At 45.3% G+C, this 27,918-nt stretch overlaps 1 protein-coding gene across 1 annotated transcript in view; it reads right to left on the bottom strand.

Annotated features, from left to right (window-relative positions):
- LOC119394283 (homeotic protein antennapedia) overlaps positions 1–24,433 on the bottom strand; it is a 189,725-nt gene extending 165,292 nt beyond the window's left edge. The window contains exon 1 of the mRNA XM_049415733.1: positions 24,052–24,433. The gene's annotated coding sequence lies outside the window, so the exon portion shown is untranslated. The remainder of the gene's footprint in view (positions 1–24,051) is intronic.
- Between the last annotated feature and the right edge of the window lie 3,485 nt (positions 24,434–27,918).

The raw sequence follows: 27,918 nt of genomic DNA, 5'->3' as shown, positions 1-27,918 counted from the left end.
AGCTCATTCCGCTTGTATTATCATTACTAAAACTGAGACTCTTTAATGGCAAATAATTATCGCAGTCATATAAAAATATGAAGTACGTCCACAGAGCAAACAATTCGTTGGATTGATTTCAAAGCTCATAGAACAGCTGTGCTATAACGATAACGTTAAACACGAAACTAAACATGTCTTTAGCGTCGTGTTTCGTTCGCGTCAGGCTAAACAATCATGCTTATGCCCGCACCGGCTTTGGGATTTTTAAATTTCATCGACAGTATTAAATTATATCCCTATAAACGACCGGTGACACCTAATATACTGTTTGATCTCAGGTTATAATAAAGCAAATGTCACGCAAGTAAACATAAGCCCATCGAACTTCTGCCGAACCTCTTGAATTTAATGTACAGAGGAAACTCCATAACTTTCAGTTCCGAGCAGCAGCAGGCTCTACCTGCTGCATGTGCATTCATTATAATCTAAATCTGTCTTGTTCACCGCTGAATGTGCTTTTGAGTTCGGACTAATGAAATCAGATAGAGCCATGGTTTGGTCAAGTGTGTACGCGCATATAGAATCTACCCGCCACAGGCCGATTGGATTTGACAAGAAAAAGTTCGTACATGATTAGGTTTGTGACTTTAGCTTGTCGTCTTGGATAATGATGCTTTAACGAACAGGGACGGATTTAGGTGAACACACGACAACATAGTTCGCGCTTACTAATACACATAGGCGTGTGCAGGATTCCTCATCAGGGGGGCGAAGGTTCATCGCAGCGCCCCCCCCCCTCTCCGTACTAAGTCAATGTATGAGGCAGACTGTGACACCCCCCCCCCCTTTTAAGTGACAAGGGGGGTGCCGCCCCCTGCGCCCCCTTGCGCACGCCTATGCTAATACACATCAAACAAGCAGTAACCATAGCTACACCAGGCATCATCTAAACCCCGGAAGAAGCCAGTCAGGCTCTGAACCGTCGGGATTATAAAAAAAATTGCTTGTAGTATTCAGTCTCTAGCTTTGAACACTAATTCTTTCCCCAGACATCTGCTCACTGTGTCCCTGTAAGGAGCATAGATAAACACGTGAAATAAATAAATAATAAATAAATAAATAAATAAATAAATAAATAAATAAATAAATAAAACAAATAAATAAATAAATAAATAAATAAATAACAAAGTTGGAGGACGCTTGAGCTTTGCCTTCAAAAGTAGAACGCGATAGCGTAATCGGGCCCCGTTCGCATCGCCTTCTCAATCGGTAGCCTCCCTTTGCTTCTCGCTGGATACCTGAACAGTGCCGCAACGAAAGGAACGTCTGTAGGCGTAATATTGGCCATTTCAGACTATCTTAGAATCTCTACTGCAAGTACAGTAGCGAAGTTCCTGCTGCGCAATAAATCGTCCTGCGAATTGGCGATGTACCCACTGCGGGTTCGTAATGCAACACGCCAACATACACAGCTGCTCTCTTTGTTGATGCTTTTGGAGCTGATGGTGATTAAATATGCCTGAGCTCTTTGTAATGGGTGGGCCTTTAAACCCCTCACTCGTTGTGCAATTCACATGTCTTGACGCCTGGCGCGATTCTATAGTATACGCTTCACTCACACAACGTTACGTGCGTTAAGGAGACTCCTCGCATTATGTATGTCGAATTTTCGCTCCCGGACAGGCTGATTTTTCGCTCACTATCAACGACACCGACGCCGACGCCGCAATTTCTGCAAAAAACGAACTGTTTAACGCTATCGCGTCAATAAATAACGCCACAACAAGGAATATATTCCGATACGCTCAATCAGAGCGCAGAATGTTATAGTTGACTTTTAAAATTAACTAGCACGCGAAATAAGAACAGAACAGCCAGGCTAGAAATCGAAAACAAACATCATGCTGTTTCCGTTTTTCAACCTGAACTTTGATATTTGGAACTTATTTCCATTAATGTTAGATAACGCGCGCAGAGCGAGTACAAGCATCGCCTTAAACGTACTTGTCACGCTAAAAAACTTCTATAAATATTTTTAAGCTGTTAAGCGAGTGAGAAATCACTTGCACAGCACGACGTAAACTATGATAACACTCACTTGCATTCGCAAGTGATTGTCCATATGAAAAACAATTGCATTTTCACAAATTAATGCTTGCCTTATTTGCCTTCCACGTTCGGTTTGTTCCAACAGCCCATCCCTTCTTTATGCCATTATACTATCACTGATTTCTCATTCAACTTACACAGCACTGGCGGAAGTCGTGTTCGCATCCAGCACAGAACGCTCCGTCTGTCAGCTGTATAGGTGGCCCAACACGAAAAGCGGTGAGAAACACCTGCTGCGGGTCTTTCATTGGATCATCTCTGAAACATGGCATAACTGGAAAGCTCCGTATATAGGTATTCTGCCATGTACTTGTCGCCAATGTGGATGCAGATTTTCTGTCGTTCTTTCATGCGAGTAGGCTGGAAACAACGCACATATCACCAATAGTTCTGAATGAGGGTTAAGTTCATCTTGGTTGAAACAGCGCTCACGAGACGACGACAAAGTAAAAGAAGGCACAGGACAGGCGCTGTCCTGTGCCTTCTTTTACTTCGTCGTCGTCTCGTGAGCGCTGTTTCAACCAAGATGAACGCATACCAACTCGCTCAAGCTTCCATTCTTATGCAGGGTTAAGTTGCTAAGACAATCCTAAAGCTATAAGTAAACAGAAGTGGAAATAAAAAAGAAAAACACATGTCACCAGTTGGAACGTAACAATAACTTGCGCATGGCACGTGTTATAACACGTATGTATCAGTTGAGCCAGTGCGACACCACTGCTCAACTTATTGGATAAATGCGTACAGTACTGAATACCTTCTTTATAATACAATGCTGCTTTCTGCCGCACAACAGTGGATCGATTTTTGGAAGGAGGGCAAATCAAGGTTTTCTCCTGACGACTCGTGTGCATGGCACTCATGTTTAGTGTGCTCGCCGATTATGAGTCTGCACAACTTGTTACGAATTCGGGTTCCATATTAATTTTGGTCGTCTGACGTTATTCAAGGAGCTCCCAAATTTTAACACACAGGCGGTTTTCTTTTTGTATTTGATTTTATTTTACATTTTTTTCTTTATCTCCATCGATACGTGGCCCCCCAGACGACGGCAATCCAAGCAGCGACCACGCGCTCGGCAACAGCGAACGCCACAGCTACAGAGCCATGGCGGCGGGTACGTGTGTAATTATTAATGACCTCTCCGAAACAGCCATACGTTCCCGGGGGCAATTTGGCTATCACCGAAGACTGCGCGAGAAGTAATGGCCACGCTTCTGTACTAACAGAAAGAATGATAACGAGGACTCGCAATCATCAGGTGCGCGTTGCCACCGCCATGGTTAATAAGGGTTCACGCTTGAAGGAAGCTGCAGCGCGTTATTCAGGTGCAATCGTTGATGCAGTAGCGCCCGTCTGAACGCACACTGAGCCACTCGAATATAGACTCCATGGCTCCCGTGATCTGGCAACTCTTCTCTTCCCGAACTGTCGATATGAGAGGCCATGTCTATCAGCATTTTTGGCATGTGGTATCAACGTTACGGCAGGGCGAATGTGTAGCTGGGGCCGTGATATGAATGAATGAATGAATGAATGAATGAATGAATGAATGAATGAATGAATGAATGAATGAATGTTACTGAAATGCGAGGTGGCTCTGCGACCCGCGTTGGCGAGTAGGAAGATGGCTTTCGTATAAATACCACGACTCCGTATGCCACCTTATGGTTTAAAATCTGCCACAGGGCACCGGGGAACATTTTACTTGTTGGGCGGTCAGACACGAGACAGACCCTCTCCTATACTTTAGCAGTTTGAATGCATAGATAAATACACGATCATGCGTTACATAACCGAGCCGTTCATACGTTTTTATCGAATACACCCCAACAAAGCAGTTTGGGAACAATTCAGTCACCTTAGCATACATAGATATTCTTTGTTTCCTCATGTTCTTTCCTTGCGTAACAAGTTACCAGAAGAAGGTGTTAACATTAATACAACACCTTCGTTCGTTGAACTTGTGAATAATTACTCTTTCGGTTGTTACAACCAATGCTACAACAACGCACATCCAATTCTCGTCTGCATTTTGTGTTCATTTATACGATGTAAATTGCCGAGTATAGCAAATATTTGCGTTTGTATGTTGAAGCACTGCTTTACTTTTGGGTTACTTTTGAGTTGGGATCACAGTTATTCGGCTATTATTTTCGCGTTGCTGTTGCGTAATTCTGCATTGCAAATGTGCATTTTTCATATATTTGTTTGTCTTCTCTTTAATTCCTACGATATAACCACTCCGGCTTGGACCCACATAGGGCCTGTAGTATTTTTAAACGGAAGAAATAAAATAAGTGAGCGCACGCACGCATTCACAACAAACACACACACACACACACGCACACACACACACACACACACACACACACACGCACACACGCGCACACACACACACACACACACACACACACACACACACACACACACACACACACACACACACACACACACACACACACACACACACACACACACACACACACTTTCAAATATGTGGGACGGACAATTCCCGCAATAAAAACTGGCTACGCCCCTGAAAGGTATAAAGCGAACGGCCCAGCCCGCGTGGTCGGTTGTTTTCGAAACTTGGTCTGTGCCAGAGATATATCTTCAAGATATACCGTAAGTTACGAGCTTTCACGAACGTCCATCGAAGGGTGTCCAAACCTAAGGCTCTGTCCAAACCCTTTTGCTCGTGCCACCTAGCGTGCCCAAGGAGTCTCAACTTCAGTCTGTCAAGTGCCATCCACCAACAAGGCACAAAATTGAACACAGTCCTCTGAAGTCATTGCCATTGAGTATACGACACCTCTCGTGCGTTCACACGTTCATTAATGATTGTGTATATCGACATGAGGACAAAGCAGATTTTTACCGTAAATGTCGTCGGCACAGCCCCGCAACTGCCAGAAAGGAGCATGAACAATTTGTTAAAAATAACTTCGCCAGTGGCGTCAGCTTCACACCTGCTACAAAATGTGCCACATTGTAAAACTGATTAATGGTCTTTTCCATGCACTTCTTTGTGTCTGTTGAGAGTGTGTGAACGGCTGTAAACACATGATGGTGTTTTTTTTTTTTCAATAAAAAATTATGAGTCAGGAAAGCATTTGTCAAATTATGGCACAAATACAAAAAATAAGACACCACAAACTGAAGGATTCATGAAAGCTACAGTCAGCAGCAGAACCCTAAAGCCAACACGGCATGAGTCCAAATTTTTCTTTTTGTTTTTCTGTTCAAATAGTGCAACGTGGAATCGTTTAACATTTTTGTGATGAGTTCACAGAGGTTAACCACTCGTTTTCGGAAGGCTTACATAGGCTGCGAGAACTTTTTTTTGCGGCTTTTGTTGTGTTTGGGCTTTCGCCTGTTACTGCTACTTACACCAATGGCCTCCATGTCAAAGAATTACTGCTTAAGGCAAGAGACGTGCAAACTTTAAAATTCCTACGTGAAAAACGCCAGGCCTGCGCGGAAAGCGCAGCACAGTCACAGCGAAAGCTGGAAGAGCGGCATTTTTAGAGCCCGTTGTAAACTCTCTTGGGGCTATTAATACAAGTACACTAGCAAGATACCCACTACGCCATGAATCATAATTTTTGTGAAGCTGGGAAGCACTCTACGCCACTATTCGTCATTTTGCACGTACCGATAGCTTTCACGTTACGTCATGGACGGAGCCTTTTAACCTATTGGTACACCAATATGGCGGCTATGATGACGTCAAGGCAGCCTAATCGCGTTGCGGTTACCCTGATTCAGTGTGATATCGACATGGTCGGAACGTTGTTAAGGCGAAAGCCTAAGATGCCTCATCAAACGCGGAAATTGACCGTCGGCGTTCGCGTCCCGCGGCGTCGGGCACAGCACAAGTGATGTAAAAAATCGTCATCACGTGATGAGATCGCTACCTGACGTCATCATGCCGTCACAAATTCTCGCGTGACGTCACGTGGCGTCGCGTCACATGATGCCGTCATCGAATGACATTGTAACTTGGTCAAAGGTGGGCCAATCACGGTGGCAGTGCAAAACCAGCTGAGGTGCCTCCGATCCTGGAGGCAGTGCAAAACCACGCTAGGAGCGCAGAGCTTTCGGAGGGTGGCGGGGCAGGATCAATACATTGACTGAGAAGAAAATGAAAATGGCTTTCACCTTCGAGTCGTCTTAGGTGAATGCACAAGGGACCCTGTGAGTTTTGGCTTCTGCGTGTGAGTAACGAAAGAACCTAAGTGCGATGAACTGACAACATGCCCACCACGCTGGTACTCCGGCATGACAGTTTCAGTGACGTCAACGCAAGCCATCTACATCGACATTTGAGCGAGCATTGTGGTACAACTGAAGTGTGACTCACCAATTCCAATCGCAACGCGTTTTCTAAACAAACAAAAAGAAACAACAAAAGTCGAGCATCTTGTGTTTATTACCTATCGCCCAACACATTTACACGCCCTGTTCCATCGTGGATTTAAGGTGGGGTGAGACTTTGAAAGTGAGTTTCGAGATGTGGTTGTACAGCACTGGTAATAAAATACTATGGCTATAAAATTTGCAGGCTATTTTAAAGGTAGACGTAGGTTGCACTGGAGTACAAAATTAGTTTCAAATTGTGTTTAGTGTTTTTTTATTTTTGTTGTTTTAGTTTTTCTACTTATGTACTTTTTTGTTAGGACCTGCTATCTGCAGAGCGTTGTAATTTTGCAACAAAGGAAGCTGCTAACGTTTTACAAAAGTCGAACTAAAATTGTGAGTGTACAGCAAAAAATGGATTTGATATGTTTTTTACGTTTGTCTATGTATGAAAACGCCACTTATGAATGCTTTTTTACAATAAAAAATACTAATGCACCTAGGCTACTGATTCTAGTTCCAGTTGTGCAAGTATAATTAATCAACATATGAGACAATCTTCGTTTGATTATGCGCGATAGTCCCCGGCAAAAAGGTACACAAGCTCCAAAAATGTTGTTTCGAGAAAAACGCAGAAACGCGCGCGTTTCCTGTCAACGTGTCACAGAAAAAGGAAAAAAAAAGCATTTTTGAAACCACGAGTGCCCAAATGTGATATATTTGCTGAAAGATAAAGACATTCTCTATCAGGTGATTTCAAAATCCCAAAATTTTTTTACCAAAGGAAGTCTCACCCCACCTTAAACGTGGTTGGCTCCAAACTTTTTAAGCAAAACTGTTCTGGCAGAGTTAACTACCTATGGTGGTAGTTTGCTGCTATCACGCCCAACAGGAAATCGAATCTGCTTATCCATTTTGTCTGTCGACATGCATGGGCGACTGAGATATCAAAGACTGCGGTACTTAAATGGACAAGCACACACAATGGCATACGTATGCAATTCGATATCAAACACTTTGGATGCCACATATACGCAGTGCGAGACAACACGTTGTTAAATAAGCAGTTATTTGGAATGGCGTATGTAAATGGTGTGTTTTACTTAACACTCTGAAGTAATTGCCACGGAGTACGGCACCTCTCGCGTGTTTACACGTTAATTAATAATTGTGTACATCGACCTTAGAACAAAGCAGATCTTCATCGCAAATGTCGTCGGCGTAAATGTCGTCGGTGTAAATGTAGTCGGTGTAAATGTCACGCGCCCACCCCGCTGTACCCAAGATGAAACCGATATTTTAGAAACCCGACAAACGCTGCCAAATTTTCGGCACAGCGGCTTCGTCATGTGCAGTCTGTCTCTATTAAGTGCGGATAACTTTAGGGTCCCGGACTGTCGTTCCATGTCGTCTCGTGTCATCGCTTGGCGTTACGCTCAAAGTGCCAAAACAGGCCAGAAGAGCGCGCAATACAGGTCAAGTCAATAGGCACCATCCACTGACCAGAGGGAGCTGCGTTGCTCGGTGTGGGCCGTCTCAAGTTGTCTTATATTGGCCGCTAGGGGCAGGCAAAAAACAGACGCTCGCACGCGTCCCCCTTCTGGCCCGGCCACAATCTGCACACTCATGCAGATGCGGAGAGACGCGCATCGCGTTTGATTTTGTCCCTGGGCCGTCTCAACGTTGCTTTCTTTATCCGCTAGGCTGTGCGTTCTGGCGCTGCAGTCACACGTGAGAACTCGACTGCACGGTGCCTATACCAAAATAGGACAAGAGAGCGCGCCACTGCATCACAAATGAATGTTTCCTTTACCACCATGGACGCCAAGCAGGCGGCACGTTTGGAACGCCTGCGCACGCGTACCCGTGAACGCCAGCATCACCGAAGGGCTGGCGTTCACGCCCCGCTCGCATTGAGCTAATTGAGCGATGCGACAGCTGAACGCCAGCGTCGGGAGTTAGACGCAGATCTGCGGAAGAGAGAAGCGGAGGCGAAACACCAGCAAATGTGAGGTAACCCTCAGCTATAGAGTGTACTAGAATATTCTATTACACTCTACCTCAGCTTCGGAAGACTCAGACGCAAGCCGAGCGCCAACAAAGACAGGCGAACCCACAGCTTCGACTCGGACAAACACAAGCCAAGCGCCGAGAGAGGCAGGGGAATCCTCAGCTCTGCTCCGCACTTCGTACAGTTTTCACGGTGTGGAAGTGGCGCGAATTTTTCTCTCTTTGTGTGCTGTCAGTCCATGCCAACAGCGCGAAAATAACCTATCATTTACAGAGGTTGCGACAGTTAACTGTTGTGATAACATATTAACATGCGCAAGTTGTAAAGTCGCCAACGCTCTTGTCACGTAGAGACGCCGTCTGGAACACATTCGCTGCGTTCAAAGAGCACATGTTTCGCAGAGTTCGCCCGTAGTTTGCTTTGCAATTCTGGTACAGAAATAAAAAATTAATCTCGCCGTCAAAGGCGCTCGTGCACTTGCTGCTTTGCAACCAATGACTTTTTTTTTAATTAAAGGGATGCTAATAAGACTTGATTTGCTTTTGAAAGCACTAGGTGCCTAAATACTGATGATTGGTCAACCTAACAGCAACAACGATGTTTTCTTGATGACGACGAAAATGTTGTGTTGATTACAAACAGCCCACCAACTCCCCTCTTGGTGATTAACGTCTGCAGAGAAAGGGGGAAAAAAGTAGAATTTGTAGGTGACATTGCGGTTTTCCGGCAGAGCAATTTAACCACGTATATATATATATATATATATATATATATATATATATATATATATATATATATATATATATATATATATATATATATATAACATCTGGTTTGTTACCCTACACTAAGGGGAGGGGGAGGAAGGGGAAATAAAGATTGAAAGAAGAGCGGAAAGGAGGCGCGCGAAAACATACAAAATAGGTGCGCAGCTGGAGTACTAAAGCCTATCCAATAGACCACTGCCTAAATAACCCAAGTCAGTACGTACAAGGGAAACAAGAACTGGAACGTACGGCGACATCTTCATTTCTCAAGTTGCGAAAATCATCAGGGGTCCATGAATAGATTCTATGCGTGTCTGACGTCATCCATGTTCGAATAACGGCTTACTACTGTGTCTTCAGGTTACACAACTGCAAGGTATAATTCGCGGCTCTGGTATCCACGATTTTCGCGAAGCCATTGCGTGCAGGCTCGTACGACATGCAAAAAATAAAGGTCATGGTCGACCATTAATTCGGCCCTTCCCGTCACGCATAAACAAACAGGCGTGCTTCGAGTGGCCCGCTATGTATCGAGGCCTTGGAAGCCGCGAGCGCAACGTGCTGCCGGCTTGGGTCATAAAGCCAGCCCTCCCGTCGTCCATTGAGCGAGCGTAAATCTTCTTTATGGCGGCCCTGAATATGCGCGCGTCAAGCCTGTCGTCGACGTGGCAGGGTCAGAAGGCGTGAGAGATTCCTTCGCGGATAGAGACCGACCAACGCAAGGGACCGTCCGCCGGCGGCGTATGTATACATACATATGTATAGTGCATTGCACTCTATACAGTGAATGTGCGTCCTGTATGCGCGAGCAACTGCCTGAGCATGCCTTCGCATCTTCGAGGAGGGCTTTGAGACAAGCCGCGAAGGTTCTGTTTGCAAAGCGCTTCTTAAGTTTCGTTACGGGCACACAAGTGTGACAGAGCACGAGCTGCTTTTGCTCTGTACTTTCTTTTACTTTCTTTTAAAGACGATAGTCTTTCTTGGGGAACTTAAACGCAGGAATTTTGGTCTGTCTGTATGTCTTTCTGTCTGTCTGTCTGCCACACGATACAGCCACCCAGCCGTTTAAGCACTTGCTGAACGCCCAGCCATCTTGAACTGGTAGCTGCGCTCATACTTGTGAACATTGTCGATCATAAAGCAAATATTACGCCTATCTAAGGCTCAACATCAATACGTAAGTATTAGGTGGTGTGTTCCTTTACTAGAAAACAGATAGATAGCTAATTGTAAAGACCCTAATGTTTCTTAGGTTGCGCTGAAACGGCGCAGAAACGGCCGGCAGAAAAAAAAACAACGGCCGGCTGAAGACTATCGTTTTTCGACGACATTTGCAGCGGAGCACGCAGATACGCGGCCAATTTTTTTGATGTAGTAGAGTAGGAACTCAGCGAAATAACGCCTGTATAAAACGTATGAGTAAGAGAAAACACCATCAGGTCTTACATCTTGGTATTCGTACTGCGTTGTGAAATTCCTCTTGCTTGCGCAACTGTGTGAGTCCTTACGGCGACTTTGTTTACACGTGTGTGGAAGTTTACAAACGTACAGGACAAACTTTGTCAGAGTGAAATTCACCCTGACAAGGCAGGCCCATCTGCCGAAACGTTTCTTGACCTCTCTATCAATCAGGGGCGTAGCCAGGGGGGGGGGGGGGCTTATGGGGCTTCAGCCCCCCCCCGAAATTTTTCGTGCTCTCATACACCACCAACCAGCGGCGTCACCCGGCTGGTGGGATTTATTGGTCTTCAGCCTGATTATCATTTATTTAATTATTTATCTTTTTCTGACCCTCAAAATGTTAGCAGAAGCAAGTTTGATATCGGGCTCTAGACAGATGGCTCAAAAGTGGATGATGACACAAAACATCAACTGCTAGCTTCTCCTTGCATTCCTCCGCTATGCTATATGTTGAAGTCTATGAACGATTTTAAGCAGAAACGAAGGTTTACGTGGCTTGGCTGGACAGGTACCGATGGCTTGCTACTCAGCGCTTCAAGAGGGTGCGTTTTGCCGAGTGTGTGTCCTTTTTAGCAGAAGTGAGATTGGCAAGGGCCAACATGCGCGTACTAAGGCCCTCGTATCCAAGCCATTTCAAAAGTGGAAGCACGCGCTCGAAGTCTTCGGTGCACACGAAGTCACTAAATATCACACTGACGCTAGTTTTCTTCAAACCTTCTCAGGATGTGTGCCCAGTGTTGTTGATCAACTGGACCATGGCAGGCAAATTCAAATAAGAGAGACCCGAAGGAAGTTACAGCCTATTGTTGAGACAGTTCTCTTTTGCGGGCGGCAAGGTGTGGCTCTCCGTGGACATAGTGACAGTGGTCCCATGGACTCAAGCACAGCCTCCTCTACAAATACAGGCAACTTCAGAGCGCTGCTTCGCATGCGCGCGGATTGTGGCGACACAGATCTAAAAAAGCATTTGGAAAGTTTCCCAAATAAGGCCTCATATTTTAGTCCAGATGTACAAAACCACATTATAGAAATCTCTGCTGCAATCATCAAGGAAAGCCTAGTCGCAAAAGTAAACGCTGCAGGCTGCTTCTCCGTACTTGCTGATGAAACGACGGATGTTGCTGGTATCGAGCAGCTTACTGTTTGTGCAAGGTACCTTAATAAGGATGCGAACGGAATCGAAGAAGTGTTCTTATAGGCTTTGTGCCAATTCACGACCAAATGGCCGGGCCCTCGCCGACACCATCATAAGGCTCCTTATAGAAATGGGAATTAACATGCAGCATCTCTGTGGTCAAGGCTACGATGATGCAAGTTCGATGGCCGGCAAAACGAATGGTGTTCAAGCTGCTGTTCGTGAGAAATATCCAGCCGCACTCTATGTACTCACTGCGCATTGTGTGTGCGGCATGCGGCATGCGTTGTGTGTGCGGCATTGTGTGTGCGGCACACACATCTAGTTGTGTGTGTGGCATGCTCCATCACAGACATCCGAAACTGTTTTGGGACTCTGCAGGCGACGTCAGTCTTTTCCCGTAAATCTTCTAGCCGCTCACACGTTTTGCGTAAAATGATAAGTTTGACCTGTCCTGGAGTCTGCAAGGCAGCGCCTTTTGGGACTATGCGAAACGCGCTGGGCCGAGAAGCACGATGCTGTGCTTTCATTTGTGAGCCTCTTTGAGCCGTTGATTGCAGCACCAGAGGAGATTATGTTTAACGGAAATGGCGAAAGTCCAGTGCAGGCAAAGAGTCTAATGTTGGCACTCTTGTCACCAGCATTCCTTGTAAGCCTGCATGTGACGGAGCACGTGTTGGCACTGACTTTGCCACTGTCAAAGAAGCTGCAGACTAGGAGTATCGACATGAGCGCTGCCATTGACGACATAGAAGCGGTACAGCAGACAAATGAAAATGACCGCAAGAACGCGAATGCTTCTTTCTCAAAAATATTTGCGCAAGTGCAGGCATTATCAGAAAAACTGAATGTGGAGATCACCAGCCGTCGAGCCGGTGTCCGGAAGCAAAACCTTGTGAGCAATGCATTCGAAAGCGCGGAAGAATATTTTCGCAGAACCCTGTTCATTCCGTTCATGGACCGCGTACTAGCCCAGTTAAACCAACGGATCGAAAAACACAGGGCACTTCTAAAGGACTTTTCAATAATTGTACCATCCGCAATACCACCAATGCAAGATGATCGGGAGAAAGGAGCAGAAAATCTCCTGACCGTTTTTGCGCATGACGTCGAAACGAGGGCTGGTTTTGGAGAACTGCGACTATGGTGGACAAAGTGGGCGAACAAAGCAGCAAACCAGAGCCCCCGTACTGGAACCGATGCCCTCTCTCATTGCGACAGCAGGTTCTATCCGACTGTGTACAAGCTACTCCAGATTCTAGTCACCCTTCCAGTGACCACTGCCAGCTCAGAGAGAACGTTTTCAAGCATGAGGTTACTTAAGAACTACTTACGCTCCACGATGTCTGAGGAACGCATGGTTGGCCGGGCACTTCTGTAAGCCCACAGAAATGACATCAGCGTGTCGGAAGTCACTGACCGTTTCGCTAAGCTTCCTCGCCGTGTCAACTTTGTCTTTTGATACCGAGCAGGACAAAAATCAGCACAAACGAAAGGAAAAGACACTGCTGTTCCATAGTTCAGGTCAATGAGCCCGTAATTTTGACGCAATATTATTGTTCACCACCTTTTAAAGCCGTGAGGATTTTGTACCTTTTAGCAGTTAACACTGTGACCTCATATAAACACAAGAATACGGGCATCAGGTGGACATTACCAGCCAATCGACAGCTTCACCTTGTTCACTGAGAGGTCGGCATACGCGGCGTTACCAAACAAATTCAACTATTGGGAAGCCGTACTAGCAGCATTGTTTGTTACTTTCATTTGTCGTTTTTGTTCTTCATTGCTTTTTGAACTAGAAGCGGCAACCCTCCTTTTATATTGAGTGCACAATAGTGGTTCGCACTTTTAAAACAGTTTTGAAATAGTTTCTTTCGTTATTTCTGCACTCTTCCTTTATAGTTCTGTCCACATGGTGCGTCCGAGACAGCAGCTTGGCCCAAGGACATATCAGTTGGGCATTATGTATAGTGATCATTGCTTAGTTCCGTTTATTGATTGCATATTTAAATTTACATTTGTGTGGTTTTGCGTAAGCATACTGCGCACTGTTTCCGGTGACTTATGTTTTGCCCGTATTCGAGGTGTACTTTCCCATTCTTGCTTTTCCCTGGCCGCATCATTTGTGCAAAAAGATGAACATTTTGCGTAAACAATCTACATTAAAATATTTGATCTCGTCCTGGTTACTTTGTGGACTTCATTTTTTTGTTATCAGGCGCTTCTTCAGTTCAAAACTGATGCAGTTCCGAAGTTTACATGATATTTGCCGTACCTGTTACACACACAAAAAAAAATATTGAAACGGTTGAAGACAGCTATTCCTGGAAAGATTTTGCGGGCATGCCAACATAATATTTTTACGAAAGAAACACATTTCTTACTCGTTCTTAACAGAGGGCAGCATTCAAGAAGTGATTTGCAACATCTAATACAAATTGTCACTGGTAATACATGTTAATGGTAATTCCAGTGACAATGTATGTACATGGTAATACATGTACATACCCACGCCTTTTTTGGAAAATTATGAAACCGGACGACAAAACCACAGTCTCTCTTTGTGACACTTCTGGATCCCCCGTTGCCGATTGCGACGTTCCATCCGTCAACTCTGCATTTTGTCCCGTCTTTACTAACGAACCTAACAACGAACTTCCTGATTTTCCGCATTTTGCTTTTCCGCCAATGCCAAATATTGAATTCAATTCAGAGGGAATTGTAAAAGTTATTAACCAATTAAAGAACTCTTCGTCATGCGGTATAGATGGCATAAACGCCAAAATTCTGAAAAATACAAAACATGTATGCAGTTCCATACTGTCAATCATTTTTCAGCAGTCACTCGACACAGGTGAAGTCCCATTAGACTGGAGAGTTGGGAAGGTCATTCTGGTCTTCAAGAAAGGTGACCGCTCATTTGCAGGTTACTACCGACCAATCTCGCTCACTAGTGTTTGTTCAAAGATCATGGAACACGTCATCTTTTCTCATGTTGCTACATTTTTATCATCCGTAAACTTCTTTCACCAAAACCAACATGGCTTTCGTAAAGATCAGTCATGCGAGACCCAACTAACATTATTCCTGCACGACATTCACCTTCATATGGACCGTAACATCCCAATTGACACACTGTTCTTAGATTTTGAAAAAGCCTTCGATAAGGTACCCCACTCCCGTCTCCTTCTAAAAACCTCGCGTCTAAACCTTCATCGGCATGTTTTTAACTGGATTAAAGCATTCCTAACAAACCGTAAACAATTCGTGCATGTTAATGATCACTCCTCCGACCTCTCCCATGTCTTGTCCGGCGTGCCCCAGGGTACCGTCCTAGGGCCTCCTTTATTCCTAATATACATTAAAGATATTCCGCTTTCCGTTGAATCTAACATCCGTCTTTTTGCTGATGATTGTGTCCTCTACCGCCCTATAAATAACCCCACCGATGTCTCCCCTCTACAGCATGACCTCTCACGTATTCAGCAGTGGTGTACCACCTGGTTGATGCCCCTTAATGCGAAAAAAAAAACATTACTAATTTCTTTCCATCGTCGCCGAAACCACACGCCGGCTACTTACACAATCAACAACTGTCATATAGCTGCTACTGACTCGATTAAATACCTGGGTGTCCATCTTTCGAGTGACCTATCTTGGGGCGACCATATAAATCACATAATTCACTCCGCTAACCGCGCTCTCGGGTACACACGCCGTAACATTTCCATGGCACCACCTTCCGTTAAACTACTCGCTTATAAAACCATTGTCAGACCAAAACTTGAGTATGCATCTGCTGTCTTTGACCCCACCAAACTACTAATATCAAAATTCTTGAGTCAGTAGAGAACCGAGCAACCAGATTCATTGTTTCAGATTATTCCCGCGACTCGAGCATCTCCGCCCTCAAATCCCAGCTAAAACTTTCTACCCTCACTCTTCGTCGTCGTATTGCACGTCTCTGCCTTTTTCACAGATTCTTTTATTCAACCCCGGGGAAAAACCACTTCATCCAGCCGGTCCATCGAGGTCATCGCAAAAGTCATCCAAACGCTTTGATTCCGCCACGTGCCCACACCACCTCATTTCAGCAGTCCTTCTTTTTGCGCGCCGCCCGAGACTGGAATGACCTTCCGAACGAAGCAGCAGTCATCCTGCGATTTCGCGCGCTTCAAAAATGCCACCCAGGAAGTAGACTCAAGCACATCCACCTTCATCGATACCGCAATTTTCATGTCACCCACCCCTCATGTAAAGTCCATACGGGACCTTTGAGAATAAATAAATAAATAAATAAATAAATAAATAAATAAATAAATAAATAAATAAATAAATGTTATTCATATACTTAGTCGTTCTAAAAATTCTATGAGGACGTCGCGCTGCAACGTGAGCCCCCCCCGAACAAAATTCCTGGCTACGCCACTGCTATCAATATATATATATATATATATATATATATATATATATATATATATAATATATCGTTTAAACAAAAATCAAGCACGTAGGAAAAATTGTTCAGTAAAGGACTGACGTTTCGGCCGCGGGACCGGCCTTCGTCGGAGTGATGCGAACATGCGACGGTACCGCAATATAAAATGCGCAGTAACGTATCATAGCGCTGTTAATGGCTGACAAGCGGTTGTTAAAAGCACGTGGGGAAACAGTGCGCGTGATAGGAGTAACAGAGAGCCAAAGCTTGTTGGGTGGATTTCGCTGCAGATATATATATATATATATATATATATATATATATATATATATATACACACTACACACACACATGCACACACACAGTCGCAAGAAGTCTTCACGAACAAGTGAAATTGAGTTACGACAGAAGCGACAACATTGCTTGCAATGCACCTATACCTGCCTGCGTTTAAAAACTATGATAGAAAATGTCAGTGCAAAAAAAATTACACCATCTCCCGCTAAAGGGGACCATGAGGCGATGCGAAGCCGGAGCACTTGCACGATCGCGTTCCGTTGGCGTTCGTTGGGCATGCTACCGACCTCGCGTCGTGGAACGCGAAGAGGGACGCTACGCGCGTCGTATCTTCCATCTAGCCTGGCCGTTAATTCTCACAGGGCGAGCGGGGAACGCGGTCGACAGGCGGGCGAGAGGGGGCAGCGTAGGAGAGGAGGGAGAAGGGGAGGGGACGCGCATGCGCTCGAGCTCATCGCGGCGTTGCGCAGGAGAGAATTTCGGCATGTCTAGCCCGCGTTTCAGAGGAAGAGTGGAAAGGGGGAGGGGAGAGGGAAAGGGGAGAGGGAAAGTGGAGAGGGGAGGGAGGGGAGATGGGTATGGGAGAGGGGAGGGGAGAGGGAGAGTGGAGAGGGGATGGGGAGAGGGAAAGGGGAGAGGGAGAGTGGAGAGGGGAAGGGGGAGGGAAAGTGGAGGGGAGGGGAGAGGGTGAGTGGAGAGGAGGTGTGTGGAGAGGGTACGCGCATGCGCAGTAAGGGTGGTCACGCCGCACACCACCACCACCACCACCACCACCGGATTGAGCTCCGCCTTAAGATACTTCGCATCTAAAAAAGAACTGATTGACATATGCACTTAATTTCGTAAGCCGTCTATATCTGCTGCAGTGAAATTCACCCAGCAAGCTTTGGCTCTCGAGGCAAACAATTGTAAAGCTTTACTGAAACTTACACTTGCGTCACAGCTTAGCATTCTTTAATTACGTTACATTGTTTTGTTATCTAACCTTCTGCAGTAAATTCCTTTAGTAGATATATTATTGTGTGCTCAAGGTGCGAGGCAAACTCTATTGAGATTTCAACGCACTTTTGCCACGCTTTTTGAAAGAAAAACTGCGGAATCGATATCAGCGCACCTGCGCAGAAAATGCGCCTTCAGATGGTGTAGAAGAACCTTACCGATTTTAGTAAATGTATAATTCTAAACATCAGTTAATCGTTACACTGAATGGTATGCATTTTAGTCGCTGCACTTGAGTTGAGTACTTCGCACTCTAAATTGTGAAGTATTTTCCTGCAAGGGACGGCTTACTGCACTTCCATACTAGAGTAGCTAAACAGCACTCTTATCTTTTAGGGGCGAAGCTCCTTTAGGCGGCACCCGTTCGTCCCTCGTAGTGGTCGTAGTAGTGAGTAACAAGTCTTACGCTTTGACCTCCAAGGTGGTGCCGGTGGGAGATTTCTCCTGTGCGTTGTTGAACAATAAAAAATTCGCAGCGTGCGCGTTAACTAAAAGCCGAATTCTTCTGTCTCTAATTCCCCATTAGCAGCCATTGGCATGTTCCAGTAGGAAACGTTAGTAGAAGTAGAAGTGTAAGTGTTAGCTAAAAGCCGACTTCTTCTGTCTCTCATTGCCATTAGCAGCCATTGTTTACCTCCAAGGTAGTGCCTGGTGAGATTTCTCCTGTGCGTGATTAAACAATAAAATTTTGTTCAAAACGCCGTTGATTGATGAAATAAACCAACGAAAGACGCCAGATGTTTTGTAAAAGCAGAACGAAAGAACGCCAGATGTTTTCTTAAAGTGTAGTAGTAGTAGGGTAGTAGTTGCATGTAGCCACCTCGCCCGATCGTCAACGGGCGAGGTGGACCGGCAACGGCGCGAGGACCCTGCCGTACGAGAGTTAAATCACACTAAAAGACATACTTTGCGGGCGATACACTCTAGTGAGCTTTCAACTTTCGTCTTAGTGTACATGATAAAGAAATTATTTCTACGAAAAACGCAAGGCACACCTTGAGCAATATGTTTGGTTTTGGGACGCTAAATGGAACCATGAGGCGATGCGAAGCCGGAGCACTTGCACGATCGCGTTCCGTTGGCTTTCGTTGGGCATGCTACCGACCTGGCGTCGTGGAACGCGCGTCCTGTCTTCCCTCTAGCCTTGCCTTTAATTCGCACAGGGCGAGCGGGGAATGCGATCGCTCTTTCGCTCGGGAGTGGACTTCTTCCTTGCATTTCACCGATCACAAGTGATAACGAAGGGACCACGTAAACCAACAGTACAATAAAAGTTTGATGTTTAATATATACACGATGTTTCACACTCTTTATATTATGTACTGGGCGCATTTCACGGAAGAGTTTCACGGTTTACAGATGATTCCCTCCGTAGCTTCGCCCCACTCTTCATCATTCACCCCGTGGATATGCTGTGATTTTTTTAAGTACTTTAAAAGAGTACATAGCACTATTTTCTTTCTTTTTTTAATCACGTGCTTGGCACTCTCGACATCGGCGTGCTGGGGAAAAACAGCGCCGCGTGTCGGAATCTTGCCACTCCGACCACCGGTCACTTGTGCCAATCTTTTTCCGCTGCGACTGTACTCTCGCCATCACAAAGCCATCTTATACGAGCAGTTATTGCCGGCCGTGTGTTGTCTTTCTGGTGCCATCCTTTAGCGCTGTTTTCACTAAGTTCCAAAACACAAGAAAAAGATCAATAATCAACCCTTGTGGAACCTTTCACTCCTTTGACCGAAACGAATCTAGAATCTTTCTTTCTATCTCTTTTTTCAACGCTAAGGCATTGTAATAGTCTACTATTGGCACTTACTCCCACCTCATACTTGTATTTATTTAAATATCAGTTAAATGTTTATTTCCTATAAAGTTTCTATGTTTTGGAGACAGTCTCTATATACTTCATTTGTTCATTGTGCCTTTTTTTTTTGTCAGGTAAGAAAACAAGCGTGAACAGATTGCATACACTTCTGCATGTCCAATGGTGATAGTTGTATGTTATGTACAGGGTTGAGTTTTAATTTGTTTATATGATGCATTCTCATTAGTACACGTGTTCATTTCTACTAACGCTTATCTTTGAGTTAACTGCTTTCGCGTTTTCCCTTTCCTTCTAGCTGATTTACAAAGACCAAGCTGCATTTTTTTAACTATAGAAACCTCGTTTATACATTCATTTGTATATAGCGGATTAGTTCAGGAGTGAATAATCGACTGAAATTTAAAAAAAAACAAAGAAAAAACAAATAACAGTTACAACCTTAGGTGGGTTTATAATAAGCTCTCCTTGCTTTATATGCAAATTTTCCGACTAACCTCTGCTTTCACGAAGTTCTATCGGCGAAGTATGGCATTTATGTGGCCAGATATTTAAGCGAGTTGTTAGGAGAAAAGTGTTAATAATAACTGCTGGGGTTTTAAGTCCCAAAACAACGATATGTCTGTGAGGAGGCCGTAGTGAAGGACTCCGGAAATGTCGACCACCTGGGGTTCCTTAACGGGCACCTAAATCTAAGTACACAGGCCTCTAGTATTAGAAATGTGTTAAATTTAGTACGTCTTTTTGCTTGGAGATTTTGGTCAAGAGGTTTCGTAGTACGAGCATGCTGAATATGGTGCTGCTGTATATGCAGTACATATACAGCAGCTAGCGCGATTGTGGAGGCTTCTTACGGACCAGACACGATAAAATAAATAAAGAAGCAATACCATTTGAACACTTCTGCAGCAGGAAGTGACGAGCGACATTCAACAATGAAGAATTGAAAGCAACAAGTCTTATAAAAGGTTAAAAAAGAATCCTTGTGTCACGAGATCATGCGCGTACTTTTCCTAGAACGTGTCAAGAGAGGAAAATGCAGAGAGGTTAGCCAGACATACGCTGGTTTACCACCCTACAGTCGGGGAAGGGAATCAATAGGTATGATCGTGGCAGTTTTGTCTGAAGCGCGGGCAAGTGCCCAGTAACTGTTGTGTGATAACCTTGATGAGCACTTCCGTAAAGTGTGGACGTTTCGCGAGTATCAACATTTATGACGTGTGAACATTGCTGTTGCGTGCACAATTGTATTTCAGTACTGGGGATTAGGTTCGTGAATGCCCATTAATGCGTCAGTTTTATACTGTTTTGTGATTATTGACTACTTTACGATGTACAGTATTGCGTAAGCGAAGAGGAGCAGCCGGAGCCATACCTACGCACCAACCTCTCCTTAAACACACTTAATAAAAAAAAGGGGGGGAGGGGGGATCAATAGGCTCGAATAGAGGAAGCAGTAAAGAGAGAGAGCCGTAGTTGCACGTTCATGCGCTTGTATGTGACCGAGAGTACAGCGTGTGCTAAATATCGCAGGCAATTAATATACGAGGTGATTTGGGGACCGTATTGAATAGGTGTGTTCTGGAACGTACGTCACTGCCTCACTTTTTCTCTCATTACTGCGTGCAATGAGTCCACGCACTTGCGCAAGTCACGAATGAACATGGGCGTGGTCTTGAGGGTAGAAGCACTGAACGGCCCCTGCCCTATTTCTGCTTACGGTATAGACTCGGGTTATTATTTTTCTTGACCGAAGGCTGTGCAATTAGCAGAACACTCTAAGCGAGGGTATGAGTATCTATCAAAATACAGTATTGACACAGCATCTGGCGAGACAAGTTTTTGGAAGCATTGGAAGTCGTGAGTAGTGACCCATGGTGCTACTTGTCTAAACTAAAAACAAAAAGCAGTACTGGTAACAGAGACATTAGTAAAGGCAGAGAGGCCGTCCCAAACTATCGGTGTGTTCTAGCTATACTACTTTGCAAAGAATTATTGTAGCTCCTCGAAGGGAGTTTACGTTTTCCCTCCCTTTAAGACAGTTTTATTTCTAGAAGGTGTACGTACGTATACCTTCTGTAGGGTTTACTCTACGTGTGTACAGATGGAGTGAACGTACTCCTTTCGTTGAGTAAAAACACTCTCAAAGGTGGAATTAAGTCTGGCAAGATCCCCCACTTTAACGCGAATAAATGTCACCGCCTTCTTTGCTTTTTAGAGCGTGAGCTGGTACAACTCCATGTCAGATATCTGAGCCTCGCGCTGCTGTATCCTTGTATAAATCAGTGCACAGATAACAAAAGAATTAAACGAAAGTAATATGGACGCTTCAGAAACAACTAATCAGAGCAATTCAGGCAGTAGAATTGACAGTTTTTACCTACTATACACCATGCGAGGGCCACAATTCATAAAACTATTGTGATCTTTTAATTTCGTGTTTATCTGATTAACTGCACCGAGTCGAGAAGACAATGCAACAACCCTTCCATCGTCGATGTAGTAGGCGTCCTGATGCATACACTAGATCTCTCCAGTGTTGTTCAAGACCAATGTTTAGAGCCATCGCCTTTGCGCACTGACCACTGAATCTTCGCTGTGCCATGTACCGATTCTCAGGAAACTCATCCGACAATTCCACCGGCGTCGAATTTCATGGCTTATAGGTATCTGCCGATTATGGCGTTTTTCACGAAAAAGACGTCTTAAGCATTGTTCGTAAGAGAAAATATCAGCCAATCCGGATGCCGGGCATATAATTAGCAAAGCCTGTTGACCAATGAGAAAAGAACACTTTCGGAAATATATATGTGAAAGGGGCCTCATGTGTGCAGCGAGTTCGTATATCCGCGTGCTTTTAACTGCCCTAAAAGCTTTCTATATAATTTATTAACATTCACCATAATTCCAGAAACATCTTTGACGTCCTTCACCCATTAAGCGTGTTAACAAACAGACACTTATATTTATTTATCCCTTAAATTCTCTTCAGAGTTTAGCCATGCATCCTGAGGGAGTGGCTTTAGGCGTTTGCCCCAGCTAGCCGCGAATGGGTTCGAACTGCTCTCAGGCGGCAGTCTGATAAGCGCGCCAATATTAATTGCTCGACACGCGTTGTACTAAAGGTGAGAACGCGTAATTTACGCCTGCAGCATTGCGTGCAGTCGAGGTCGTGGGTCCTCGCCTCTGAGATTGCCTTATCTACGGCCATCAAATTACGAAAGGAAAAAGAATAATGGCTGTGTGCACTGCACGTATTAAGCTCCATGCAGTAAAGGTGGACGCGGTAGAAAGGGAGCGTCGAGATCGTTTCGGAGCGCTGCATGCAGTTTCACTTTCACCTTCGTTTCTCTTGAAAAGTTCTCCCACCACCGAGAAAGTCACAGGTTTACAATGTGCGAACAACACGTATATAATGTACGTTGTAAGCCGAGCTCAGAAACTGAAAGTAAACCATAATATTTGTGTATGGCCATTACGCGATATTCGCTGCTTCTTTTCCCTATTGGCTAAGGGAAATACCGAAAAGCGTGCATCAATGATTTCAGTTGCAACTGCGGCATTCAAGCAACTTTCGCTTGAATTCATATGTATGCATTTACGATCTGTGGTAAATGTGTCTGTTTTGAAGTTTAATACAACCTCCTATGAAAATTAACGTAAAACCAGAAGAGGCAGGGGTTGAACTATGAAGCCACATAGAAGAAATATAGGCAGGCAAGAGTGCGGAGGAGCGTAGAGGGCGGGGTTGGGGCTTTGCCTTCCTGCATAGGTCAGTGTTCGTCCTGTGCGTGCGTTTCTGGATGGTTGTCGCCGTCGCTGAGTCCTTATAGTACTCTACTATTTCATTAAAGTTCTGTTCTTGGTATAACTGCACAAGATAAACATACATGTTTTGAAGCAATCTCTGGCAAGGCGCATACTTTTTGGTCCCAGCGAAAGCAAAAGAAATTATCCCTCAACGGAGAAAGGTCAGATACTCAAGAACATACAAGTGACGGTTAAAATGTAAGTCCCTGCGACTGCCATGACAGCAAAGTACGTGCGATGAGGATACATTGAGGCGGTCTGGTGTAAACGGAAAGTGATAGACCACATTGCGCAAAAATATATCAACGGGACGTAAGCCAGAGAGCTCAATCGGAAATACGAGTGCTTCGCTAAGGGACCTTGTAGTATATCAAACCAAAGGGGAACAGTCACACATGGGAGAAAAAAAGAAAAACTGAGGAGAAGATGGAAAACAAGAACGTTGAAGCGTGCGAAATGTAAGTGAGCGGAGGGACATGTATAGGCTAGTGGCGCAAAGACCACAATATTGTTATATAGAGCTACCTTGGGTATATACGAAAACATAAAGCATGTCATTAACTGCTGCTGTGCAGTGAGCGCGAAGTGTCCCATCGCGACAAATGGGACCGTTGCAACGTGAGGCCGTTTCGGAAGGGCGCAACCGTCGTCCACATGACGCCCACAAATATCCTCGCTCGGCGGGACCGCCATAAAAGAAAAAGCAACACGAGGCGGAACAGAGCAGGTGGCGAGCCGGAACGAAGCGCGTACGGGCACGCGCGCGTGTTCGCGTAGCGTGTGCTTATTCACGAAGGCCGCGGAAGCACGGAAGAGAGGGAGGTGTGCGCCGGGGGGTTTGATAGGGCCACCTACCGTGACGACAGTGACAGGGCGGAGGAGAAGGAGGAGGCCGTCTACGACGAAGGGGCACACTGGTGCGACGACGACGTCAGGACAACATTGTAATCCAAGAAGTGGCCGAGTGCGGCGACGGGCATGCGGCGCGGTGGTCGTCGACGTTGCCGGCGCTACGCCGCCAGTCGCTGTGGCTCCCGCTGCTGTGCCGCCGTCGGTGCGGTGGAGACGCGCCGCGCCGCGCCAGGCCATGCCGCTTCTGCGACTGCAGCCGCCGGCTCTCCGGCAATGCCGCGAGGAAAGGAGCGGAACCTCTTTCCTCGCCCAACAGCCTCCTTCGCTCGCTCGCTGCCGCGCTCGTTCTATCGCGCCCCGTCGTCACCGGGGGGAGAGCCGTGGCGTGGCGTGGCGGCAGCGGCGGCGCTCTAATAATCGAATTCGGCGGCGCCGGCGCAGCCCTGCCAGCATTGGCGGAGCGTTCCTCCCCCCCTGCTCCACACCACCTCGGAAGGAGCGCTTGCGCTGCGGGGAGGGCGGCTTGCAGGGAGTAAACGCCGCGCCCGCGGAAGCTCCTCACCACGTGACGCGACGCCGGCCAATCGCGGTGCGCCTCTGGGGGAGTTCTTCCCCGAGATGGAACGAAGGATGGCGATGATAAGAGAAAGAAGGCTGCTGGGAGATGCCTTTGAGTGAGTGCGTGTGTCTGTGCGACGCTGAGGACCGAGCCTTCCAGCGCGACGCTGAGCTGCTTCCCTGATAGATTTGGAGGAGGGCAGAACGGATGGACGGTTCGGCCCTGTCATCGCCCTGCCTTCCACGTTCTCTTCCCCTTTGGCCAAGGCTGCGTGCACCAGAAGCCGCCTCGCGTCGAGGCGGTATGTAGCGCATTGCCCGTGTAGCGGCGTCCACGTTCCCTGGTCATCGTCGACTTCGTAGTCTCCGCATGCTTGTTTGTCATGTTGCTCCTGCTCTCCCTGACACCGATGAAAACAACGAACGAACTCAACGAAAGTGAGCTTCGTCACGCAGCTGTGGCTAAGCAGCGGAGCTGCTGCACTCGACAGAGGGCACAAAAAAAAAAAAAAATATATATATATATATATATATATATATATATATATATATATATATATATATATATATATATATATATATTATATATATATAGTTCGCAAACGCGCCGCCGAAACTGAGGCATCCCCGACGTATGCGACGGACGCACAACCACCTCTCAGTGGAGCCAGCAGTGCGTGGCGAAGGAAAACGCGCAGGAAGTGCGCAATTGCACCATCACGACATACGAACAGCCAAGCAGTGCGTAATTTCCCAATGGCAAAGAACAGCGTCAGGAACTTTGCAAAAGAAGCACGAACTGCTCGCTTCGACAGTTCGAGGGGGCTTTGGCTGGCGCTGACAGAGATTTGTATGTGTGATGTACAATGACGCGGCTGTGCATCCTATTTCTTCTATGAGGTCAATGACACCGAAAAGAGCGCACGCATGAAGAACGCAGATCGTTCTTGCGCTAACCAAAACCAATGATGTCGTAATTGTTTTGCGGCAGCTGTCCCTTTCTTACAAAATCATCCTGCTATATATAGCAGGATGTTATACAGCAGTCTATACCTACAGTTTCGTGTATTGTGAAACAAAAATTTTAGTCGCCACTATAAAGTGCACCGAATCCTGAAGCAACATAGCAAGTCACATGGTTCGGCAAGGCGCCGCCCGACATAGCATAAGCACCGCTCCCTCCGATGACTACCCAGTAATCACGGTCAGTATTCGTTCCATGTGGTTACAGGTTAAACCAGGAGGAGGAGGAGGAGAAGAAAAACGGAAAGACAGGGAGGTTAGCCAGTTCTCAGACCGGCTGGCTACCCTGTGCTGGGGAAAAGGTTCTATAATACGTTATGTGGCGTGGATGTGCCAGCATGCTAAGCAAAACGTATTGAAAGCTCTCAATTGCCTTGGAAGCGGAACATTTATAGCCGGATACAGCGCGTGCATTTACATATGAATAACAACTAAGGTTCCTGAAACAGGTTTCTTTCTTGATGTGTGAAGGCGTAGTGAAAGGATAATCAACATAAGTGTCACTAGTTTACAAAGAGATTTCGCTGCCGGCAGAGAAAAGCGCTAGGTCCCGTATTTACCAATACGCTTACATCTTCCGTTAGAATTGTCCTTCAGAGAAATTGCGCATATATTAAAAGGCTCCGAAGATAATGAGCCAATGTCAAAGGACGCTTACGGAAAAAAAAGCAATTTTTGAATATCCCCGCTCCCTCCATGTAATCTAAACTCATCCTGTCAAGTAAAGTATCATCGTGCTCAACTCCCACGACCCTTCTGACCAATACACATTGTTCCAGTCATCATGTTCCCAGCAGCTTACAGACTTACAGCAGCTTCCAGCTGAAACGGTATAATTGTCAGTGTTGTCAATGACGACAGTTCAAGATATAATACACTCAGTAGGGTTGCATTGGAAGCAACGTCTTCGTCGCGTGTTTGCGCTGCCAATCTCTTCTTTGAGGCATTGGAGGCATTTGTCACACACGTATCATTTGGCACTGGTGAATGTGATTTTGATCGCAATATTTGTCTTTACGATAGGACCTTATACGTCCGACCTGTTAATAAATCGTGCTTGTGAGAAAAGCCTCGTAGCCTTCTGCTTCGTCCAGTGTTGCTTGGCACTGTTCTCGCAAGATACGCATTCCAAGTATGACCTTATTCTTCTGAGGCGCGTACTTTGAACACGAAAGAATGGACGAGCAGCGACGCCCAGCGAAATTGGGTTTTACCAAACACTTCATTTGGCGCATACTTGACGATGCCTAACATTAACAGGCACGTAACTGCAATACATCCGCAAATTTCTGGGATACAGTATTCCTGCATTGAATGCAAATAAATGACGCAGCTGTCGCAACTGAAGGTTCCACATTTGATCACAATTCAGCAAAATTTTTGTACTGCTCCTCATGCACTATTCAATTCATGCGCCTAATAATATAACGCGCAATACGGCGAAACATTATGCGCTGCTGTGGGACGATATATATATATATATATATATATATATATATATATATATATATATATATATATATATATATATATATATATATATATATATATATATATATATATATATAGACTAGTTGTGGAGAGCAACGAACCGATGTGAAGGAAGGTTGCTTCGACTATACGTAGCGAAGACGGCGAAAATGAATAACCGTCGTTAGGAAGGCCGTCTTAATAACTACAGTTTACGACCAGCGGGATTTGTCATTGAAGCTTCATCAGGTGCATATATTTACGTGCCTATGACATAGGAAGTTGTAGCATGTGAGAAAACGAAACACCCGGCCGTAGTAATATTCGCGTGGCGTACATAAAGGAATCGACGCAAGGATTTCGTTTACTATGCACACGGCGCATAATGAAAATATGAGAGTCACCCTGTGAATTAAATTGAGGCTGGGATCAAAACTTGGTCATAATCAGATCGATAAGAGAACGCCAAGACGGATAAAAACTATTTATAAAGAGACTATCTTATATTTCGCACCTTGAAAACGATATATTTCATTTCAAATACGATTATTGTTACATAAATGTATCAAACTTTGACCTTATAATCCTGTTTAACTGAGTAGACAGTGCATTAGAATTCGCGCTTTTACAAATGACATTAACAAGAAGTGAGATGAAATTATGCATCAACGCTGAAATTTGAAATATATGCAGAATACTACAGCATTAATTATTGTTATGAGGGAATGAAGTAGCATCATTCGAAGTTGCTGCTGTCAACGTAACGCGCTCCGCAAGATGGTGGGCGAGATACTCGCAAATTATGTCACTGAAGTGGAT

Source organism: Rhipicephalus sanguineus, chromosome 5, assembly GCF_013339695.2.
Source record: "Rhipicephalus sanguineus isolate Rsan-2018 chromosome 5, BIME_Rsan_1.4, whole genome shotgun sequence".
In the NCBI taxonomy this organism is placed as follows: Eukaryota; Metazoa; Arthropoda; class Arachnida; order Ixodida; family Ixodidae; genus Rhipicephalus; species Rhipicephalus sanguineus.
The sequence above is the reverse complement of the archived record's forward strand: the minus strand, read 5'-3'. Positions and strand labels throughout refer to the sequence as shown.